The sequence below is a fragment of the Callospermophilus lateralis genome, chromosome 6 (assembly GCF_048772815.1).
Source record: "Callospermophilus lateralis isolate mCalLat2 chromosome 6, mCalLat2.hap1, whole genome shotgun sequence".
NCBI classification, from domain to species: domain Eukaryota; kingdom Metazoa; phylum Chordata; class Mammalia; order Rodentia; family Sciuridae; genus Callospermophilus; species Callospermophilus lateralis.
The window spans coordinates 122,369,212-122,378,091 of record NC_135310.1 but is presented as its reverse complement, the minus strand read 5'-3'; the positions used below and the strand labels follow the sequence as shown (position 1 = coordinate 122,378,091).

The following is an 8,880-nucleotide window of genomic DNA, read 5'->3' as shown; positions in this document are numbered from 1 at the left end:
GTTGCTGAGGCTGGCTTTGAATTTGTGATACTCCTGCCTAAGCCTCCTAAATGCTGGGATTACAGACATGGGCCACCATACTGGGCTGTTTTTCCTTTTTTTTTTTTTTTTTTTTGCAACTTCCAGTGGTGTGCAGAAGGCTCACCTTTTGGTGACATAGAAAGAAGTGTTTATATTGATATCTTTATCTGTATTTTTAGTCTCTTCCCTAAGTTTCTGAAAAGTGGTTTCTCTCCCTGATCTCTGAAAACAGCTCCTAAAACCCTTGGAATTTTCCTGATGGAGATGAAAAGAGAGTCTGTTGTTATTAGTAACCAGCCCCTTTCAGCCATCTGAGTTTATGTTAATAAGATAACTTTTAGAAAATCTCTGGGTCACCTCAGGATGGGGACAGGTTGCCAAGGGAACAAATTTTATGAAGAAAGTTGAAAGGGGGCAGGAAATAGGACTAAAGGTTGAGTTAGTTAATTTCCAGTAGTCAATCAATCATAATGACACAGCAAAACCACCATAAAAATGTTCCTCTAACTTGATGAACAACAATGCATCCATGTTTCTGGGGGTAGTGTTGGAAATACACTACAGGTATTCCTGTGCTCCAGGCTTTTCTGGGCCTTAACCCATGTGAATTTTCATCTGGCTATTCACTGTATCCTTAGCATGATCCTTTATAATAAATTGATTAGTGGGCTGGGGATGTGGCTCAAGTGGTAATGTGCTCCCCGGCACGCACGGGGCGCTGGGTTCGATCATCATCACCATATAAAATAAAGATGTTGTGTCCACCAAAACCTGAAAAATAAATATTAAAAAATTCTCTCTCTCTCTCTCTCTTAAAAAAATAAATTGGTTAGTAAACAAAGTTGTTTCTGTTGATTTTATGAGCCCTTCTAGAAAATGGCTGTAGAAAATCACCCAATATGAGGATGGACCTTGGGAATGGAGGATGGGCCTTGGAATGAGAGAGAAATTTAGGATACTAAAAAAAAAGAAAAGTCTCTAAACGATAAATGTGCCCCTTGGGATGTGGAAAAATTACTTACGATGAACTGCTCTTGACTTGGTCAAAGAAACTTAAGGGACAGAAAGAGACTAAAAGGTAAAAATGCATCAAACAATCCCATAAATCACTTTGTAAGTTTCCAGTTACATATAAATTTTCTGGAATGCAGCAAAGCAGGAACAAGATCTCAATAGAAAGACACCACTAACCTCATGAAGCTAGGGGGCTAACATTTGATTGGATCAAACATCATTTGAAAACAACATAGTAGACTGTATTTCCTAATAGGAAACCATGTTACTCAATATTCCCAAGTCTCCAGGGAAGTTCTTTCCCTTTGGACCATATATCCTACCTTTGAACTCTAATAAAATAACCTGAACTTAATCCCTGGTGATGTGTCTCTTCTTGCTCTTGAGATGGACAACATTATTCTCTGAGTGTTCCTGTATTCACTTTTCACTTTCTAATGGTGGTCTTCTTCTCTGCTAAAGCCCAACACATTTTTACATTTTTTTCTGTGGTATGGGCAAATGTCTGAAAGGTCTGAGTAGAGGTTTTCTTTTCCCCTGGAGAGACTTCACAGGATCTCCTTACAGTGACAGGAAGTTTAGAAACAGGTGGGTAACTTGAGGAACCATCTTGAGATTGTCATCTGAAGTCATGAAGGGCATAATTTTAAGACTGTGGGGTCCACTTAACCTGTGGGACTCTCTGTTAATTCCTTATTTGAATTATAGGACACCCAGATATATGCAGAGAATTGGAGAATAATTTGGTGTGGAAAACTCCAAACATTTGGTGTCAGAAATGTTGGGGTGGCAGTATTATGAAAGAGGACACCTGGTGAGTTGGAGCATTACAGATCCATTTCAACCTTCCAGTGGGCCATGGTTCCATCTTCCCCAATGAGTAATGCACATCAGTCTCTTTGGGGACCCTGTAATACATTTTTCCTTCCTTGGCTACTCTGCCTCAATCCAAGAAGTACTATCTTTTCCCTATATATGCCATTTCTGCATGTTTTGGAGCCTTATTTTACTTCTTTTAGTAGTTAACCACTTTTTACTAGTTGATTCTTTTTCTTTTCTTTCTTTCTTTCTTTTTTTTTTTCAGTGCTGGGGATTAAATCCAAGGCCTCAGACATGAATAGGTCTATATTAAGTTTTCCTTGTTCAAATGATTTATGTGGTTTCTGGAATTTGACAGAACCACAATAACTTAATAGTTTTTTAAAGGAGGATGCTGAATTGCTCACAGCATGTGAGAAAGAGTAATTGAGGCATTAATCAATTTACTAAAATGCTTAACTCCAACGATAAATTTATATAAATATGTTGATTTTTTTGTATGGATTTTAAGTATTTTCTATATGTAAATATGTTACTTGTCAGTTTGATGGAAGGAGTGTCAGCAACAGAGGAGGAAGAAAAGGAGAAGGAGGAGGATGGAGGAAGTAGTGTTTGTCTCCTCACTCCACAATTGTTGCACCGTCATCTCCCTCTCAGTATACTTCACAATTGTATCATCTGATTTAGAATGTTACTACATTAATGCTATATTATGTTTCTCAGAATTGCTTGGTCATACAATTGTCACTGTATTTTGCTTGTTTTTATGCACGGCTTCATCTTCCCTCTCAATTTATCTGTTACAACTTGGAATCTAGATTGGTTCATTATGGTGCCAAGTGGCAACAAGAGGGTGTTTGGTTCAACAGAAATACAAAATTGAGGGCAACTGAAGTCACACATGAAAGAAGCCATGATCAAGTTTGGCTTTCTGTTGGGAGCTGCCATTTAGGAACCAAGTGCCCCTTGACCTTGAGTGATGACAATGTAGAGATGTGGCAAGCCAGCCAGGGGCTATGTGTGTGAACTTTGAGCACTGAGTGCATAAAGTGCGCTACCTTGTTTGGGTGGCCTCTGTCTGGTCTTTCCGCTTACTCTGCCATGATCCCCATATAGCTCATGCAATGGACATGGTGTTCCCAGATGTCAGTCAACCCACTGACAGCAGACATCAGGAAGCTAGACTCAACTCCCTGAAACCTGATGCCTTGTCTCATTTGAATGGCTTCTCCCCAATAAAAAGGTTTGGCTCCAGCTCTTTCTCTTTCCATGGGCCTCCTAAGGTTGGAGGAGCTGTCACAAGACCCAAAGAAAAAGATATTTCTCTGTCTCTGTGTGATTATTTCCTGCAGCCCAGATTACCTGGTGTGACCCTAAGTGTTTAGTCATGAAATGTGACAGTTTCCACTTGTTTTGATTCTTCAGGTATCTTTATAGTATGATTTTTAGCTTTGATAAATGACTGAAGCCAGAGAAGCTGTGGTTGTAGTTAGGATACTCTAGAGTAGCATATGATCAACCCAAACTGAGTCAAGAGGACATACACAATTTATACAGATCAATTTCAAGCAAGGAAATAGAAGACACCATCAAAAGCCTACTAACCAAGAAAATCCCAGGACCAGACAGATTTACAGCTGAGTTCTATAAGACCTACAAGGAATAATTAATACCAACACTCCTCAAATAATTCCATGATATAGAAAAGGAAGGAACCCTTTCAAACTCATTCTATGAAGGTGGTATCATCCTGATACCAATACCAGGCAGGAAGGGAAAAAAACTTCAGACCAATACTCCTGATGAACATCTGCAAAAATTCTCAAAAATGGGACTGGGGTTGTGGTTCAGTGGTAGAGCATTTGCCTAGCATGTATCATGCACTGGTTTTGACCCCTGGCACCACATAAAAATAAACAAATAAAAAATAAAAATATTGTGTCCATCAAAAATAAAAAGTATTTAAAAAAATTCTCAGTAAAATTTTTGCAAATCACCTACAAAAACATATTAAAAATATAGTGCACCATGATCAAGTGGAGTTTATTCCAGGATTACAGAGTTGTTTCAGCATATGTAAATCAATAAATATAATTAATCACATCAATAAATTTAAAGATAAGAATTTTATAATTATATCAATTGAAGCTGAGAAAGCATTTGACAAAATACAGCACCCTTTCATGTTCAAAACACTAGAAAAACTCAGACTAGTAGGAGCACACCTCAACATTGTAAAATCTATCTATGCTAAACCCAAGATCAACTTCATTCTAAATGTCAAAATGTTGGAAACATTCCCTCTAAAAACTGGAAAAAGACAGGGATACCCTCTTTCACCATTTCTATTCAACATAGTTCTTGAAACTGTAGCCATAGCAATTAGACAGATGAAAAAAGTTAAAAGGATACAAATAGGAAAAAAAAGATCTCAAACTATCATTATTTGCTGTTGACATGATTCTGTACATAGAGGAAACAAAAACTCCACCAGAAAACTTGTAGAATTAATTAATTAATTTAGCAAAGTAGCAGTATATAAAATCAATACTCATAAATCAAATGCATTTCTATACATCAGTGATGAATCCTGACAGAGAAATTAGGAAAACTATCCCATTTACAATAGTCTCAAAAATATATATATTTGGGAATTAATTTATCAAAAGGTAAAAGACCTCCACAATGAAAACTACAGAACACTAAAAAAATAAATTAAAGAAGACCTTAGAAGATGGAAAGATCTCCCATGCTCTTGGAGAGGCAAAATTAATATCATCAAATGGCCATATTTCCCAAAGCACCTTACAGATTCAATGCAATTCCAAATAAAATTCCAAAATCATTTCTTATAGAAATAAAAAAAGCCATCATGAAGTTCATCTGGAAAAATAAGAGACCCAGAATCTCCAAAGTAATCCTTATCAAGAAGAGTGAAGCAGGAGGCATCACAATACCACATCTTAAACTATACTACAAAGCTATAGCAACAAAAATGGGATGGCATTGGCACCCATATAGACATGTAGACCAATGGCGCAGAATAGAAGACACAGAGATAAACCCATATAAATACAGTTATCTCATACTAGACCATGGTGCCAAAAACATACATTGGAGAAAAGATAGTCTCTTCAACAAATGGTGCTGGAAAAACTTGGAATCCATATGCAGCAAAATGAAAATAAACTACTATCTTTCACCATGCACAAAAGTCAATCAAAGTGGACCAAAGACCTAGGAATTAGTCCAGAGACCCTGCGCCTAAGAGAGGAAAAATTAGGCCTAAATGTTCATCATGTTGGATTAGACCCCAACTTCCTTAAAAAGAGTCCTAAAGAGCAAGAAATAAAATTAAGAATTAATAAATGGGATGGACTCAAATTAAAATCCTTCTTCTCAGCAAAAAAAAAAAAAAAAACAAAAAAAACAATCAATGAGGTGAAAAAGAGCCTACAATTTGGGAGCAGATTTTTGCCACACACATGTCGGATAGAGCATTAATCTCCAGGATAAATAAAGAACTCTAAAAACTTAATTCCAAAAAAACCAAACCACCTAATCAACAAATGGGCTAGAGCTGAAGAGACACTTCTCAGAAGAAGATATACCTTCAATCAACAAATATGTGAAAAAAATGTTGAACATCTGTAGTAATTAGAGAAATGAAAATTAAAACTACTCTAAGATTTCATTTTCCACCAGTCAGAATGGCAGTTGTCAAGAATACAGACAAAAATAAATATTGGCCAGAATATGGGGAGAAAAGCACACTCATACATCAGTGGTGGGACTGCAAATTGGTGCAACCACTATGGAAAGCAGTGTGGAGATTCCTTAGAAAACTTAGAATGGAACCACCATTTGATCTAGCTATCAAACTTCTCAGTCTATACCCAAAGGACTTAAAGTCAACACACTACAATGACACAGCCATATCAATATTCACAGAAGCTCAATTTATAATAGCTAAACTGTGGCAGCAAACTAGATGTCCTTCAATAGATGAATGGGTGAATAAACTATGGTATATATACACAATGGAATATTACTCAGCATTAAAAGAGCATGGCATTTGAGGTAAATGGATGGAGTTGGAGGATATCAACATTAAAATATAAGTTGCAACATACCTAAATACTTTTTCCCCTGAAGAATTGACAAAAAGAGTAAAGAAAGCAAGAGATTTTTATGGATTATCCCCATAGGACTGGAACTCAGATCCTCTATTCTAACTTGAAAGCTTCTCACCTTATAACCGTGGACCCCCTTCTCATTCCCTTACCTTGGCCTTCCCCACAGCTGGGTACCTTCCAGTTTCCACTTCGTCACAAAGTCCTTGGTAATGTTTTCTTTGCCTCATTCTCTGTATGAACCTTTGCTTGTTGTCCATCACCTTTTCCACTCACCTTTCTGACTCTCTCTGCCTCAGTGAGGAGGACATCTGATGGGAAGCAGTGGTCTTTACCAGAGGGAGAGGGGCTCTCAGAAAGGTCAAGGGATGTTTGGGAGAGTTAGTTTCTGTTCTCAAGAGTCATCCTCCCCAAATGCCTTTTGTTTTCCTTCTTTGGCATCTCCCATGTGTCCTCCCACCACACAAAGCTCTGGAGAAAAATCAGAGTCTCTGGGGTGAGGCCCATTCTAGACGTCTCATCATTAGTTATGAGGGAGTTCATTAATCTTTCACTTCCATTGGGTCCTTTATTCTTTCCTTCTTTCTTTCCTTTACTGTTCTACCTTTGAATAGCCACATGGCCTTTCCAGTGGGGATGGAGGGATGTTCTAATAATCCTATTATGATCAAGACTATTATCCATATCTACCATCCTCTCCAGTACCAGCAGGATACTTTATCAAAGTTTATCTGAGCTGAGCACCATGACAAAATGCACCCTGTCTACCTGTTCCTTTATCAACTTACCTCTGAAGGAGCAAGGGCAGCAGAAATTTGGTTTCCTGGTCCACTTATTCTCATTCCCCCTGGAGATTGCTCTTTTGATCTGGATTTTGGCATTTTGCTCTGGTGCACATCAAGAAGTATTACAAAGAATGATTTGACTGAACTCACTGTTGAGTGTATTGTGGGGCTTTTGCTTGCTGTATTAAGTGCTGTGTCACTTTTCTGAGGGACAAGAGGGGTGGGATCTCTCTGGTATTAGTACAATGGAATAGTTCATGCTACATAGTTTGAGTCTTAAATGTCCCCACATTTGAAGGTTTGGCTTTCAGCTTGGTGCCAATGGGAGGTGGTAGAGCCTTTAGGAGTTGCAGCCTAACTGGAGGTCTTTAGGTCATTGTGGGTCCTTGAAGAAGAGTTTAGGACCCTTTCCTCTTTGTCTCTTTCATTTTTTTCCATGAGATGAGAAGTTTTTCTCCTGCATGTGCTCCCACCATGATGAGCTGGGGGCAAAAAAAAGCGTCAGGGCAATTCATGTGATCATTTAGGGTTAGAGTTAGTCGCTGAATGTCGGGGACTAGAAGGAAATTCTCCTTCAAAGATTAGCCTGACAGCCCCCTGGGAGACCCTCCTGCCCAGGAGGCATCTTGCAGCTACCTATCTCCCTGGAACATCCTGCGGTTATCAGGATCATCAGACATCTTTATCAGGATCATCAGACATCTTTTACCTGGCAGTTTTACCACCCACATCCAGCAATTGCTGATTAGAGAGCTTCCCCATCCCCAGCATATAAATACCCCTGTGTGAATAAAAATTTGCAGCTTGATCAGACTCCTGTCTTGCTGTCATCTCTCTGTGTCTCTTGTCCCTTCATTCCTCCCCGTCTAGGTTTGCTGCTCACATTGATGTGTCCTGCTGGATGGGACATTTGGCACCCAGTGTGGGGCTCGAGCCTTTGACTGAGAAGGAACGCCATCCTCCGGGAAGACTTGGCCAAGCGGGAGCTCGAGATCGCCTCGGCAGACACGACCGAGACAGATCCAGGAGGAGAGTGAGGATGACACAAGGTGAGTGACACACCATGGGACAAGCAGTTTTGTCACATGATTTGTTTTTGTCAGGCCTCAAGGAGGCCCTCAAGACACGGGGGGCGCGTGTTAAGTAAAAGGACTTAAAATTATTCTTTTCATACATAGGAGAATTGTGTCCGTGGTTTCCCCTTGAAGGGACCATTGATGGTAAAAGATGGCTTAGAGTAGGAGACTGTTTAAAAGATTATTATGAATCCTTTGGCCCAGAAAAGGTGCCTGTTACCACCTTTTCTTACTGGAACTTAATTAATGAAATTCTTAAAAGTTCACCCTTTGACAATGGTACCTTAAAACTTGTCAGGATTGGGGAAGAGACTATGCAAAAGACCTCTCATCCCCCCTTGGCATGCCCTTCAGTTAGTATAGACATAGACCCTTCTCAGTCTCCCCAGGACCCTGGGAACCTTCTTGATCCCCCTCAAAATCCCACCCTAATGAATAAGGCTCCAATGGTTACCAACTGCCTTTATCCAGTTTTAAATCCTGGAGACACATTGACCCCTGGGGAGGAGGCTACCTTGGAGAAGGAAGCAGCTCACTACCATTCAGAAGATCCGCCACCTCTCAGGACCCCGCCACACCCTATAGGATTTACACATCCACCTCCCTCCTATATCCCTCTTGCCTTTTGTGCTCCGGCCCTTCAGGGGCCAACTGCCCCCTCAGATATTTTTTCCCCACTTCCCCTGCCTAACCAGGCCTGACCCTGCTTAGCCAGTTTTCCCAGTTCCTTCCAGACCTCAGTCAGGACTTAAGTTGATATGCAAATAGAAGAAGCCTGGAGTCCACTCAGTAGGAGATAGAGTAAAAGTGTCTTTTTACCTGAACTCAAACTAGACCAAACCAAAAAGTAAATTGTATGGTATTTACTAATTACTGGACGGTCATCTTTTTTAGGACTCTTGCTTTTTCTTAGATTCTGTATTTTTTTTTTTTTTTGAGCTCATGATTTTGATCCTACAGACAAGTTAATGTTTTCTGATCAGTTCTATTTTTGATCAACTGTGGAGTTTTTAAACATTGCAATGGAGATTT

General features: G+C 39.5%; 1 pseudogene; it reads left to right on the top strand.

Moving 5' to 3' along the window:
* The first annotated feature begins 2,450 nt into the window (after nucleotides 1-2,450).
* On the top strand, nucleotides 2,451-3,320 carry LOC143400746 (protein cornichon homolog 4-like; annotated as a pseudogene).
* Nucleotides 3,321-8,880: the final 5,560 nt, after the last annotated feature.